Here is a 14,857-nt window from a genome sequence, read left to right on the forward strand (position 1 = left end):
TCCTGTACTCTTTATATTTAGTATCAAATAAACAAGCCCTCGTATTTGGCAACTCTGAATTCCTACTCTCTTGTGTCGTGCGTTTGGGGTCGGTATCAAACCATAACATTACGATCCAACCAATATGACGACCCCAGCCGACACAGAGAGGGTCAGAACCGCACTTGCAATTCAAGTCGAGTTGACCAGGGATCACGGTCTCCAATTAGAGCGGGCTGCGGCTGCGGTGCAGAACCTCAGGGATCAGGTCCTGCCTATGCAGGGTTCAATGGCCGCTATGGCGGGACAACAGTCCGAGATTCTCGCTCAGCTTCACTCGCTGGGCGACACCGTTAATACCTTTAATCTCTCACACCCTTCAGGAACATTCCCCGCAGCCCCAGCAGATCTCGCATCTCGGGAACCCCGTCTCTCCGTCCCACGGCTGTTCGACGGTAATCCCGAGGAGTGTGCCACATTCATCATGCAATGTGAGTTGGTTTTCCGTCATCAACCAAGCCGTTTTTCTGCTCATGGGTCCCAAGTGGCTTATATAACAAACCTACTTTCAGGCCATGCTGCCCAGTGGGTCACTTCCTCCTGGGCAATGGAAGCAGATTTTTTGTTTTCCTACCCAGACTTCGTGGCGGAGCTCCGCAGAGTGTTCCACCATCCAGCCCGAGGTCTGGACCCTGGAGCCCGGTTGGGGACCTTCCGACAGGGGAGCGGCAGGGTGACGGACTATGTCATGGAGTTTCGACTGGCGGCGGTGGAGAGTGGATGGAACGAACCTGCTCTTCGCCTAACCTTCTTGAGGGGGCTCAGTGACGCAGTCCGGGACCAGCTCGCTACCCGGGAGTTGCCCGACTCCCTCGAGGAGCTGTTTAGCCTTGTCATCCGTATTGACGGACGCCTCCTGGAGAGAAGGCGCGAGAGGACCCGACTGTTACCTCCTGAAGCACCCCGGACTCCTGGACGCCCCGTCCCCAACACTACTGGTGGTAACAGGCTTCCCCGTCCGGTTCGCGAGGAGGAACCCATGCAGCTGAGCCAGGCGGAGCGTGAGGCAAGGCTCAGGTCCGGTCTCTGCCTCTACTGCGGAGGTGCGGGACACCGTATCGCCGACTGCCCTACCCGGCCAAAAGATCAGGCTCACCGAGACCCCGGGAGATCCTGGTGAGCCGTTTTTCCCATTCCCAGCGCCGCGCACCACCTGACCATCTGATGAGCGTCACCCTGGCCTGGGGGGACCAACGTGCCACGGTGGAGGCCCTCATCGACTCTGGGGCAGACGAGAACTTCCTCGACTTCGAGTTTGCCACCCGAGCCAACATACCTCTTGAGGACCTTGTGAGGCCCTTGGAGATCTTTTCGTTGGACCAACACCGCCTGGCCGACATCTCTCAACGCACCGGCCCAGTCGTGCTGACCATCGCTGGGAACCACGTCGAGAGAATCCAGTTCCTCATTACCCAATCCCCCCTTGTCCCGGTGGTCCTGGGTAGGCCCTGGCTCGCGCTGCACGAGCCCCACATCGCCTGGTCCTCCGGTACCATCAGGGGCTGGAGCTCCTCCTGTCACGCCCGCTGTCTGCAGGCGGCGTCCTGTCCCCCGCCCCGGAGGCCGGCTGGTGAGTTGCCCCCGGACCCCTCGTCCATTCCTCCCGAGTACCACGACCTCATGGAGGTATTCAGTAAGACCAGGGCTCAGGCCCTTCCACCTCACCGCCCCTATGACTGCGCCATCGACCTCCGCCAAGGGGCTCCCCTTCCCGGCAGCCGCCTCTACAGTCTGACTGTCCCGGAGAAGAAGGCGATGGATCTCTACATCTCTGAGTCATTGGAAGCAGGACTCATTCGGCCTTCCTCCTCCCCGGTGGCGGCCGGGTTCTTCTTTGTTGGTAAGAAGGATGGGGACCTGCGACCCTGCATCGACTATCGTCAGCTCAACGAGATCACCATCAAGAACAAATACCCCCTACCTCTCATGAGCTCCACCTTCGAGCCACTGACCCAGGCCTCGTTCTTCACCAAGCTGGACCTCCGAAGTGCCTACCATCTTGTCCGTATCCGTGAGGGCGATGAATGGAAGACCGCCTTCAAGACCCCCAGGGGTCACTACGAGTACCTTGTAATGCCGTTCGGCCTCACCAACGCCCCGGCGGTATTCCAGGCACTCATGAACGACGTCCTCCGTGACATGCTGGAGGTGTTCGTGGTGGTGTACCTGGACGACATTCTCATCTTTTCCAGGACCCTCGAGGAACACATCCTGCATGTCCGCCGTGTGCTGGAGCGCCTCCTCCACAATCGGCTCTTCGTCAAGGCGGAGAAGTGCCGTTTTCACTCCAACTCCGTCGACTACCTGGGCTTCATCGTTGAGAAGGGCTTGACCCGAGCGGATCCTCGCAAGATCCAGGCTGTGGAGGATTGGCCAGAACCCACCACTCGGAAGGAGTTACAGAGTTTCCTCGGGTTCGCCAACTTCTACCGAAGGTTCATCCGGAACTACAGTCAAGTGGCGGAGCCACTTACCAAGCTGACCTCCCCCGCTCTGCCGTTCGACTGGTCCCCAGCGGCATGCGCTGCGTTCCGCTCCCTCAAGAGAAGGTTCACTTCCGCCCCTATCCTGCTCCACCCTGACCCCAAGAGACAGTTCATCGTGGAGGTGGACGCCTCGGATTCTGGCCTGGGCGCTGTCCTATCCCAACGTTCTCTTTCAGACCAGAAGGTGCATCCTTGCGCCTTCTACTCGCGTCGCTTCCTCCCCGCCGAGAGGAACTACGACACCGGCAATCGGGAGCTGCTGGCGGTTGTGGCTGCGCTGGAAGAGTGGCGTCATTGGCTAGAGGGTGCCGAGGAGCCTTTTACCATCTGGACGGACCACAAGAACCTGACGTTCATCCGCGCTTCCAGGCGCCTCAACGGTCGGCAGGCGAGATGGGCCAGTTTCCTCAGTCGGTTCGACTTCTCGCTGACCTTCCGCCCCGGTTCCCGCAACACGAAGGCCGACTCCCTGTCCCGGATGCACTCCAAGGGGGCTCCACCCTCTGAGGACCCTTCTCCCATCCTCCCGGAGGCCCGAGTGGTTGGAGCCATCACCTTGGGCATCGAGGGTGTGGTGAGGCGTGCCCTGCGCTTCCATCGTGCTCCAAGCAACGTCCCTAGGAATCGTCTCTTCGTCCCCGACTCTGTCCGGTCCCAGGTACTGCTGTGGGGCCATACCAGCCGGTTCGCCTGCCACCCAGGCGTCCATCGCACGTTCTCCTTCCTGGCTCGTCGTTTCTGGTGGCCCACCATGCGGAACGACGTTAAGGAGTTCGTATTGGCCTGCGCGGTCTGTGCCCGCAGCAAGGCCTCTCACCAGGCACCCTCCGGGCTCTTGCAGCCACTTCCCATTCCGAGCCGTCCATGGTCACATGTGGCGCTCGACTTCGTCACTGGTCTACCCTCCTCCCAGGGGAACACCTGCCTTCTGACCGTGGTGGATCGATTCAGCAAGGGGGTCCACCTCGTGGCCCTCTCCAAGCTTCCCTCAGCGGCCGAGACGGCGGACCTCCTGACGCACCACGTGTTCCGCCTTCGAGGCTTTCCCCAGGACATCGTCTCTGACCGGGGGCCCCAGTTCACCTCCCAGGTATGGCGGGCTTTTTGCAAAGGGTTGGGGGCAACGGTCAGTCTCTCCTCTGGCTATCATCCCCAGACAAACGGGCAGATGGAGAGGATGAACCAGAGCGTAGAGTCAGCTCTTCGGTGTGTGGCAGCCGAGAGACCGGCATCCTGGAGCCGTTTCCTTCCCTGGGTTGAATACTCCATCAATTCAATGGTCAGTTCCGCCACCGGCCTCTCCCCTTTTGAGGTCTCCCTGGGCTACCAGCCCCCTCTTTTCCCCGCACAGGAGACGGAAGTGGCAGTTCCCTCCGTGCAGGTCCACCTCGACCGCTGCCGACGAGTTTGGGAGATCACCAGGACCGCGCTGCTCCGAACATCTGAGCGCGGCTGTCGTGGTGCCGACCGGCGCCGGGTTCCTGCGCCGACTTACCGCCCTGGGCAGAGGGTGTGGCTCTCCGCGAAGGACCTCCCGTTACGGTCCTCGGCCAAGAAGCTCAACCCCCGCTTCGTCGGGCCTTTCGAGGTCCTAAAGGTACTCAGTCCGGCGGCCCTGCGCCTGAAGCTTCCTGTATCCATGCACATCCACCCCGTGTTCCATGTCTCCCGGGTTAAGCCCGTCTCCCTCAGTCCCCTTATGCCTCCAGCTCCTGATCCGCCGCCTCCCGTGTTGGTGGATGGTCACCCCCAGTGGCAGGTCCGCCGGTTGATGGGCGTTCGTCGGCGGGGCCGGGGGTTCCAATACCTGGTGGACTGGGAGGGTTACGGCCCTGAGGAGCGTAGCTGGGTCTCCCGGCAGCTCATCGTGGATCCCGGCTTGGTCACCGACTTCCATCGAGCCCATCCTGACGAACCGGGTCGGCCTGGTCGCCGGGTGGCTCCCGTGGAGGGGGGGGTACTGTGAGGTTTCTGTCCTTGCTCTCTCACTCGTTCTGTTCCTTTAACCACCCTCGCTCTGTTTTCATTTGTTTTTTCTGTTAATTATTTCAATTCCCTCATTCACACGCTTCTCCCCAGTTACGTCATCAGAGACGTCGCTGATTGGTTCTCTCAGGACCGCACGCTTTTCAATCACATTCCCCAGCTGTCACTGCTTTTCAATCAATCGATCCCTTATTATTTATACCCCGTTTCTCCACTCTAAGTTTGTTGGATCGTCTTGATTTTTCTCTGGTTGCATTTCCCCGTTGTTGCTGCTGCTGCTGCTTTTGCTCCTTGTGCTATCTCCAGGAATTTCCAAGAAGCCTTCCCTTGGACACCTGTTCCCGTGGCGCGCCCTCGCTCCGCTGTTTGTTCCAGCACCATTACGCATTACGTCTGGGTGAGTTTTTATTGACTGTCTTGATCTATTCCGTTTTTCGTGTGTAACTATTACACTGAATTCTACCATCTTTTGTCAGACAGTCACTCACCCAGCTTTTCTATTTTTGCTTGTTCCCTTATGGGATAATATTTTTGGGACCTTCCATCTCCCTCTGTGTGTTGCTCACACCGAAGATATTATTTCACTATTGGATTGTTTTGGACTTCACTAACTGTGTGTATATTACACGAAGATATTCACTGGGACTGTGTTTGGATTTTTGCTAACGGTGTGTACATTACACGAAGATATTCACTGGGACTGTGTTTGGAGTTTTGCTCACTGTGTGTATTACACGAAGAGATTCACTTGGGCTGTTTTGGAATTGTGCTCACTGTGTTTAAATTACACAAAGAATTGTTCACCCTGTTCTCCTGCTCGTTCAAACTGCACTGTGTTGACTCGTTCCCTCTCTCCCTCTCTCGGTCTCGCAACACATCTGAGATTCTGCCGAGAGAATTCTGCAGAGCGGTTCAGACGTCAACACCTGCTATCCCCAAGACTACCATCACGGGAGAAGCTGCAGAGCAGCAGAACTTTGCCCCTTGTCCTATGTACCTGTCTTGTTGACTTGCCTTTCCTGTACTCTTTATATTTAGTATCAAATAAACAAGCCCTCGTATTTGGCAACTCTGAATTCCTACTCTCTTGTGTCGTGCATTTGGGGTCGGTATCAAACCATAACAACTTTTGGGAATCTAAGTGTTTATCCAGGTTCTGGGGCCAAGTGATTGATTGATTGAACACTTTATTAACATATTGCAGAATGGGTACAGTATAGTACAGCTCAGTCATGAATTGAAAATGGGGGACCCTGATGTAAACAAGACGAAAGTCTTTCTCTGGTCTGCATCCCCTTAACAATTGTATGTATTGAGCTGTACTGTATCAGGGTCCCCCATTTTCAATTAATCAGGACATACATGACATACAGATAGACAGTACTGCTACATCTATACATTTATGACATACCAGATTTGCAAATACAGTACTGTTTGTGATACAAAAAAGATAAAAAAAAATGCGGTATTGCACCCCTGGTATTTACAAAAAAAATCTAGGTAGAGAGGGGGGGCTGCCATTAAATTTTGAACCTGAGAGTGCTGGTCTGGCTTCATATGACACACATGACATACAGATGGACAGTACTGCTACATCTATACATTTATGACATACCATAGCTTTTGTTGTTGTTGTTGTTGTCATATTCAATGGAAGTATTGTAACATCCTTGTATTGTAAATACATTTCACAATGGGAGCCATCAGAGATGAAAGGCGTTCCTACTGGTTTAGAGGAAGATAATTGTTTTTTGGTTGTTTGAACCCTGGAGATCTCTGAATGCAATGTAATTCTGTATGTATGAGCTCAGTGTGTCGTTTACATGGAGAAATGGCGCCACCGCCTGGGAAAATGCGGTATTGCACCCCTGGTATTAAAAAAAAATCGTGGTAGAGAGGGAGGGGGGGCCCCCCCTAACCCCCCCTAACCCCCCCCAGCGACGTCACTCGCCACGCCCACAAATCTGTCCCCGGCACACCTGGAGAGAGAGTTACGCCACTGCACTCGACACTACTCCCGTATAGCACCAAATTCGATACGGCACTCCCGTTTGTCCTCAGCAATACACCCGCGAAGCCTGAAGCCGATCGGATGAACGGTTCCCGGGATATGCGAAGGACAGACACACACTACAGCGCCACCATCTGGCCAAATGTCAGTAAATTCGACACTGCACTCCCCGGGGTCCTCAGCAATACACCCGCCGAGAGTGACAGGACAGACGGACAGACACGCTGACAGACAAGACAGAGCTTTATAGTTAGATGTTAAATAAGTACAAAAGAACAAATACCAGCCAGTATGATGAGTATCAGCACAAGCAGTGCACGGATGAGAGTGCGTGTTCTTTATTTCTATGCAAATGCTAAACTTTTTTGCATCTTTGGGACGCGTGAGAGACTGTGTGCATACTAATTCAGCATCGTTCTTCGGATGAAGTGCCTCCTTAAGCGTGTGTCATGCCTTCAGGCAAGACAGCAAGCGAATGACATGAGCCGTTATCGAGCACATCTTGTGATCTTTACCATCAATACTTGCTCCAAGTCGACAGCGCGCTGTCTTCCTTTGTGATAAAAAAAAAAAGACACCGCAATCTATTACAGGACTTAACCGACTGATGAACGCCTGCTCACGCACAGCGCACAGTGTATATCAACGCCATATGTTCAGTCTGTAAAGCTTTGCGGCATTAAGTAACGTGAAGGATCCATCGGCATTGATTAGTGTTAGGCATTAGCCGGAGTGAGTGGGAGAGAGAGAGAGAGAGAGAGAGAGAGAGAGAGAGAGAGAGAGAGAGAGAGAGAGAGAGAGAGAGAGAGAGAGAGAGAGAGAGAGAGAGAGAGAGACCACAAATCGACGGAGACAGGACGAGACAGTATGAAAACGGGACAGGGAGAGACAAGGAAAGACAGTGAGTGAGAGAGAGAAAGAGAGAGACAAGACAGTGAGTGAGTGAGAGAGAGAGTGACAGTGAACCCAGCATGGGGGGGGGGGGGGGGTAGAATGTGCTGTACCAAAAGCCTTGGTAGTGTTTTGTGTCTACATCAAACAGAGTCTCGGTTGCCTTTAAGGAGACGCGCCGAGAGCAGCAGCCACCTGCCAACGGACAAGCAGCCTGCGCCAGGCAGATATTACACATCACGCTCGGCCTGGCCTCCACAGATACAGTGTGTTGTGAGCACAGGTTGGGTAGCATGTACGTGTGTGTGTGTGGGCTTAGTTACACTGGACACTGCTGATTGTGTGTGCAGTGCATGTGAATGGAAAAGGTGTGTGTGTGTGTGTGTGTGTGTGTGTGTGTGTGTGTGTGTGTGTGTGTGTGTGTGTGTGTGTGTGTGTGTGTGTGTGTGTGTGTGTGTGTGTGTGTGTGTGTGTGTGTGTGTGTGTGTGTGTGTGTGTGTGTGTGTGTGTGTGTGTGTGTGTGTGAGTGCGTGCGTGCGTGCGTGCGTGCGTGCGTGCGTGCGTGCGTGCGTGTGTGCGTGCGTGCGTGCGTGCGTGTGTGTGTGGGTCGGGTATCGGCACGATTAACCGATTCTATTTAGATTCAGCAGAAACATATCGCAAGGCAAACTAGAGACATCTGTAGGATGGGAGGAAATAATGTTTCATGAAAATGTTTCACACATCCACTGACAAAAGGCTTGGATTAAAAGAACGATATTGGGACTTTAAGAATAGATTTGATTAAAATGAAAATGATTCAATTTCAATGTTGTCTTTATTTTACTGTACCAATGTCATGGAGGCCTGGTCACTAGCAGTGAGTCAATGTATCAGCACCTTCCAAATACCTGACAATCAATACTGTAGCTCTTCTAGTCCTTGGGTCAAACACTTTTTTGGTACAAATTCGGTGGGCAAATTCTAGATGTGATTTTTTATTCCTACAGTATACATCCCTAGATTGTGTTTTGATATGATAGACAGTTTGGTTTTGTAGCTTATTAGTGGTTAACGAAAACTGAGTTTTCGCTAAATAAGTCTCCTGGCATATCTTGCTCCCCTTCATAGAATCGCTTGTACGTCGGGTTGTGGAGGTACTAGAGACATGACCATGATCATGATTTTATACACATGAGTCTCCTCAACACGTAGAGATAAACCCAAAGTTGACCGGACCTTCCTACGCTGACCTATATGGTAACTATTGCGCACCTACCCCCTACAGGTGAATGCCTCATTGTTGCTGAGGTATTATTGAAGGCTGGCGACTGCTGCTCTACTTACTTTAACACTAGCACAGCCATGGAGAAAATTACACTAATTCCTGCCGGGAACGGGTCAGATGACCCGACAGCCTATAGAATGGAGATGGGAGGGAGAGAAGGGAGGGAGGGTCAATGAGGGAGGGAGGGAGGTAGAAGGAGAAAGGGAGGGAGGGAGGGAGAGAGAGAGAGAGAGAGGGAGAGAGGGAGGGAGGGAGGGAGAGAGGAAGGGAGGGAGGGAGAGGAAGTGAGAAGGAGGGAGGTATAGAGAGAGGGAAAGAGGGAGAAAGAGAGAAGGAGAGAGAGAGAGAGGGAGGGAGAGGGAGGGAGGGAGAAGGAGAGAGGGAGGGAGAGGGATGGAGGGAGGGAGAGGGAGGGAGGGAGGAAGAGAAAGGTAGAGAGAGAAAGGGAGGGAGAGAGTGAAAGGGAGGGAGGGTCAAGGATGGAGGGAAGTTGCCGCTCAGCAGAAATAGCTGAAATAACGTTCTAATTCCATTTTCCTGAAGTCATTTTGAAATTTCAGAAACCGTGCCAGATAAAACGTGTACTTTTAGGAAAAGTCATTGAGTGCCAGCGCTGGAGCTTGACCGAGTGACGAGGATACATTTATTGAAAATGCCTAGGGGTCATGTGACCCCTTGTCGGCTGTGCTAGTGTTAAAGAGATCAACTCCTTTCAGGTCTGGTGTGAGAGACATCGTCTCATTCTCAATACCACCGAAACCAAAGAGATGATCTATGACCCCAGATAAGTGAGAGTACATGACCCTGTCGTAATTGTTGACTGTGATATAGAGCCGGTTGCATCACATGGACTCCACATGGAAAATCGACTGGAATGGGATGTACATGTTGATGTTCTGTGTTCCAAACTAGCCAAACGACTGCACTTCCTCCGTAGACTCAGACTGTTTGGTGTGAGCACAGCGATCATGACCACATTTTATAAAGCTGTCCTAGAAAACCTGATGAGATATTGGATGGCAGCGTGGTTTGGTACACTCACAGTAAGTCAAAGCTTGAATGGCAAGTGAAAACAGAGATGAAGGTGACCGGAAACACCAAGTATCCGTCACTCCAATCTATCTTCGATAAAGTAGTGGTCAGCCAGGCACAGAGAATCTTTTAAAATGTACAGGACCTTTCTCATATTCTTTATCCTGAATACAAAGTTCTTCCCTCAGGGAGATGGTTCAGAGCAAGAGCAACCACTACAAGCTCTCCCTCCTTCCTTCCTACATCCATCGCTCTCCTAAATAATACTAGAGGTTGATTCATTTGAGGTGCCACCTAACAGTGGGCTGTCACCTCTTTCTTTCTTGTCCAAGTCTTAATCTGTTGTAATTTAATTAGGCCAGGGTGCAATATGAAGCTTTTTGAAGCTTTTGAAATGAGTTTATCTACTTATGTATTATGGTTGCACGTCTCTATGTATTGTCGTATTTGTCTGAGTCCTTTTTACTAACTGAATGAATGATTGTATATATACATGTTTTCTTCTTTATTTATACTGTTATCACAGAATGATGCAGCACTGATGTTCCAAGTAAATGTTCGCCTCTGGGACAATAAAGTTTATTCTTATCTTATTCTTATCTTATTATGCGGTAGGTGCGCCAAAGTTACCATAGCTCAGCGTAGGAAAGTCTGATAGTTAACCACTAATAAGCTAGAAAACCAAACTGTCTATCATATCAAAACACAATCTAGGGATGTATAGGAATAAATAAATCACATTTGAATTTGCCCACCCAGAAGGTACCAAAATAAATTAGTTTGAGCAGACCTGTCCATGGTGCTGAATCTTTACCGAAGTTAGGCACTGTGTGCCAGTGAAAATGATTTCAGACTTAGGAATATTTTTAGAGTGAGAAATGAAGTTGTATTTAATGTTTAGTTAAGAGAATAGAACCTGCATTCTCATATACTCCAGAACAAACTTTTCATTGACGTTACCAGCGTCTACTACTCATGGACCTGATGAAATGTTATAAATGAAAGGTTTATTCACTGGAGACGCTGGCCACTTATTTACCACCAATTCTCTGAAGACGTAAATAGCGTCACTTAAACAAGGCAATTATTGCCGATCTTTGTGAATTGGAGTGTTTTTGCAATGAGGCTCATTTGCATAGAAAGGGGCACATGTTCTGCCCATATTACCTAATTTAAATACCCGCAAATAGCACTGACGCACAGAGATGAAATGATGATGGCAACGCAGTTAGCACGGCATTTCACCCTTTGCGTGTGCTTTGTGAATAGCAAGGTTTGTTTTGGGGCTATTTGCACAGGTATAGCATCAGAAAAAGCCGCACAATCCCGTTTGTGAATTCTCCTGTGTGTGTGTGTGTTAGTGTTTGTGTGTGTGTGTGTGTGTGTGTGTGTGTGTGTGTGTGTGTGTGTGTGTGTGTGTGTGTGTGTGTGTGTGTGTGTGTGTGTGTGTGTGTGTGTGTGTGTGTGTGTGTGTGTGTGTGTGTGTGTGTGTGTGTGTGTGTGTGTGTGTGTGTGTGTGTGTGTGTGTGTGTGTGTGTGTGTGTGTGTGTGTGTGTGTGTGTGTGTGTGTGTGTGTGTGTGTGTGTGTGTGTGTGTGTGTGTGTGTGTGTCTGTGCATACGTGCGTGCGTGCGTGTGTGTGTGTGTGTGTGTCAGATAAGTACCGAATAACCCAGATCTGGACCAAATACTATTTGCAAATAATTGTAAATAAGTCTGTGAATCATTTGTTTCAACAGCAGAGGGGACTTTTGTTCCCCAACTGACGGCTGACAGGCGGCCAACTGCGGTCCACCCCCTTCTGCGCTCAGCCAACCACAAGCAACGTTTGCCAGCCAATGATGTATTGAGCCTTCCAGGCATGCAGCCCAAATAACTCTGGATATTGAGTGTTTCCTTACAGGCAGCAAAAGGTACAGGGCACTCTGCTAGGCAGCAACAAGATGCTACAAGCATCCTAGGCAGCAGAATAGTACAGGAAACTTCAAGGAAGCAAAATAATACAGGAAGCTTCAAGGCAGCAAAATAATACAGGAAGCTTCAAGGCAGAACAATTATACAGGAAGCGTCAAGGCAGCAGAATAATACAGGAAGCTTCTAAACAGCAGAATAATACAGGAAGCTTCTAAGCAGCAGAATAATACAGGAAGCTTCTAAGCAGCAGAATAATACAGGAAGCTTCTAAGCAGCAGAATAATACAGGAAGCTTCAAAGCAGCAAAATAATACAGGAATGTTCTAAGCAGCAGAATAATACAGGAAGCTTGTAAGCAGCAGAATAATACAGGAAGCTTCTAAGCAGCCGAATAATACAGGAAGCTTGTAAGCAGCAGAATAATATAGGAAGCTTCTAAGCAGCAGAATAATACAGGAAGCTTCTAAGCAGCAGAATAATACAGGAAGCTTCTAAGCAGCAGAATAATACAGGAAGCGTCAAGGCAGCAGAATAATACAGGAAGATTCTAAGCAGCAGAATAATACAGGAAGCTTCAAAGCAGCTAAATAATACAGGAAGCTTCTAAGCAGCAGAATAATACAGGAAGCTTCAAGGCAGCAAAATAATACAGGAAGCTTCAAGGCAACCCTAACCCTAAACAATTATAGTTTGTGTTTTATGTTATAGTTAGATGCCAACCAAGTTCAATAAAGAGGCAGTCGGCTAGGCAGCCAAAATGGCACATTGAGCCTTTCAGGCAGCCAAGTCTTGGTAGATTACTTCAATAACAATGATAGATCATGTCTGCCAGAAGACAGCAAAGCAATAAAGGGGCAGTCTGCTAAGTAGCTAAATTATGTTAAGCCTTCCAGCAGCCACGTATCAGTAGATACTAGATAGATTAGTAGACAGCCTAAGTAACAGGCAGTATATCAGCACAGGGCAGTCTGCTTGGCAGCAAATCAGCACAGTGCAGTCTGCTTGGCAGCAAAGTAACACCTCACATGTTCAAGTAGGGCAATATTTGTGCTATTTCTTTGATAGTAATGGTATCTGACAGTATTTAGTTTTCTAGTAAAAATTACAATGTGATATTTTTACGCCATTAGTGAGAGGATTAGTTGGATGAGTTTGGAAATGAGTTGGAGAATGAGTTAGAGAATGAGTGGGAGAATGAGTTAGAGAATGAGTGGGAGAATGAGTTGGAGAATGAGTAACATAATGAGTTGGATAATGAGTTGGAGAATGAATTAGAGAATGAGTTAGAGAATGAATTAGAGAATGAGTGAGAGAATGAATTAGAGAATGAATTAGAGAATGAGTTAGAGAATGAGTTAGAGAATGAGTTGGAAAATGAGTTGGAGAATGAGTTGGAGAATGAGTTTGAGAATGAGTTGGAGAAAGAGTTAGAGAATGAGTTGGAGAATGAGTGAGAGAATGAATTGGGGAATGAGTTAGAGAATGAGTTGGAGAATGAGTTAGAGAATGAGTTGGAGAATGACTTGGAGAATGAGTTGGAATTTTAAAAGCATACCGTAAATCCGTTTAGCAGAGCACACGTCATTGTCTCATCACGTGGTCATGAATAAAATGTCATGAATGAATAGTTATTTCTCAAGAGAATAAGCCTTTCCTATCTATATAAACAGCCTTTTGATGAACTTAGATGTTAGTCATAAATGTATTTTGTGTAATTTTCCCATTGACTATAATTCATTATACACTGACTGTGTTTCGAGATCAGTGTGGATGATGCTCACTATAGATCAGTGGGGATGATTCTCACTAGATAGATCAGTGTGGATGATGCTCACTAGATAGATCAGTGTGGATGATGCTCACTAGATAGATCAGTGTGGATGATGCTCACTAGATAGATCAGTGTGGATGATGCTCACTAGATGGATCAGTGTGGATGATGCTCACTAGATAGATCAGTGTGGATGATGCTCACTAGATAGATCAGTGTGGATGATGCTCACTAGATAGATCAGTGTGGATGATGCTCACTAGATAGATCAGTGTGGATGATGCTCACTAGATGGATCAGTGTGGATGATGCTCACTAGATGGATCAGTGTGGATGATGCTCACTAGATGGATCAGTGTGGATGATGCTCACTAGATAGATCAGTGGGGATGATTCTCACTAGATAGATCAGTGTGGATGATGCTCACTAGGGAGGGGGGGAGGGATGGAGGGAGGGGGGAGTGGGGAGGGGGGAGGGAGGGAGGGGGGAGGGAGGGAGGGAATGAGGGAAAGGAAGGGGCATGTAATGTAAGGCCACTAGAGGAAACAGCAGAGCGAATATAAGTGAGTTGAATATCAGTCATTGTGTTGCATGGATTTAGCCTCTGAATCACAGGCTGCTAGACCTTGCACTCCTACGCAGAGAATTGGATGACGTTCCACTGTCAAAACATCTCTGCCCAAAGAGGAAATAAACCAACCTACAATGCTACTTATACTTGGATTATTTCTCCTTACCATAATTCATAAATTATATTATATGAATTGTTTCCCCTATCTTTTTTAATGTACTTTACAAATAAATAACAATTATGGTGTCTGTGCAATCATGTTTAGTAGAATATTGGTCGGCCAATATTGGTTTATCACCGATATATCTAGCCATTTGATTGGCCGCCTTTAAAGGCAATACACCTCCCATTAGCGTGACAAACTGCCGTCTACACTCTGTTAGCTAGAGGCTAATGTTATGCTAGCCAGTCTTATTGTCACTACAAGTCTTCTACAATGAGAAACCAATATATATAATCTGATAGAATGTTTGTTAAAATATATAGCTACCTAATAGTCTCTTCATTGTCTCAACCATTTTTGTTAATAGATAGGTGCCTAAGTAAGATGACCCATTGAGGTAATTTACCCCATGACCACTACATGGACTCAAATTCTATTTCAGCTCATGTGTTGGATAGTAATGGTCTTGCTAATCCTTGATAAGCATCCAACTCATTTTAATAGTAGGCAGGCACGTTGGAACTATAAAACGGCAGGGGGTGCTGGGGGGTCGCCAGATGATAAAAAAAAGAAAGAAAAAAAATTGTGCGGTCAGGCCACTGAACTTAGAAGCAGGCCAGGCCAGTGTTTCTAGTTGCACCAGCGCAATAGTTAGATAACCTATGTGGGGAACAACCAGGAGATCACTGCAACTCACACAAGTTGGAGAACTATCTCTCTCTCTCT

The sequence above is a fragment of the Notolepis coatsorum genome, assembly GCF_963971535.1.
Source record: "Notolepis coatsorum genome assembly, chromosome: 12".
Classification (NCBI taxonomy): Eukaryota; Metazoa; Chordata; class Actinopteri; order Aulopiformes; family Paralepididae; genus Notolepis; species Notolepis coatsorum.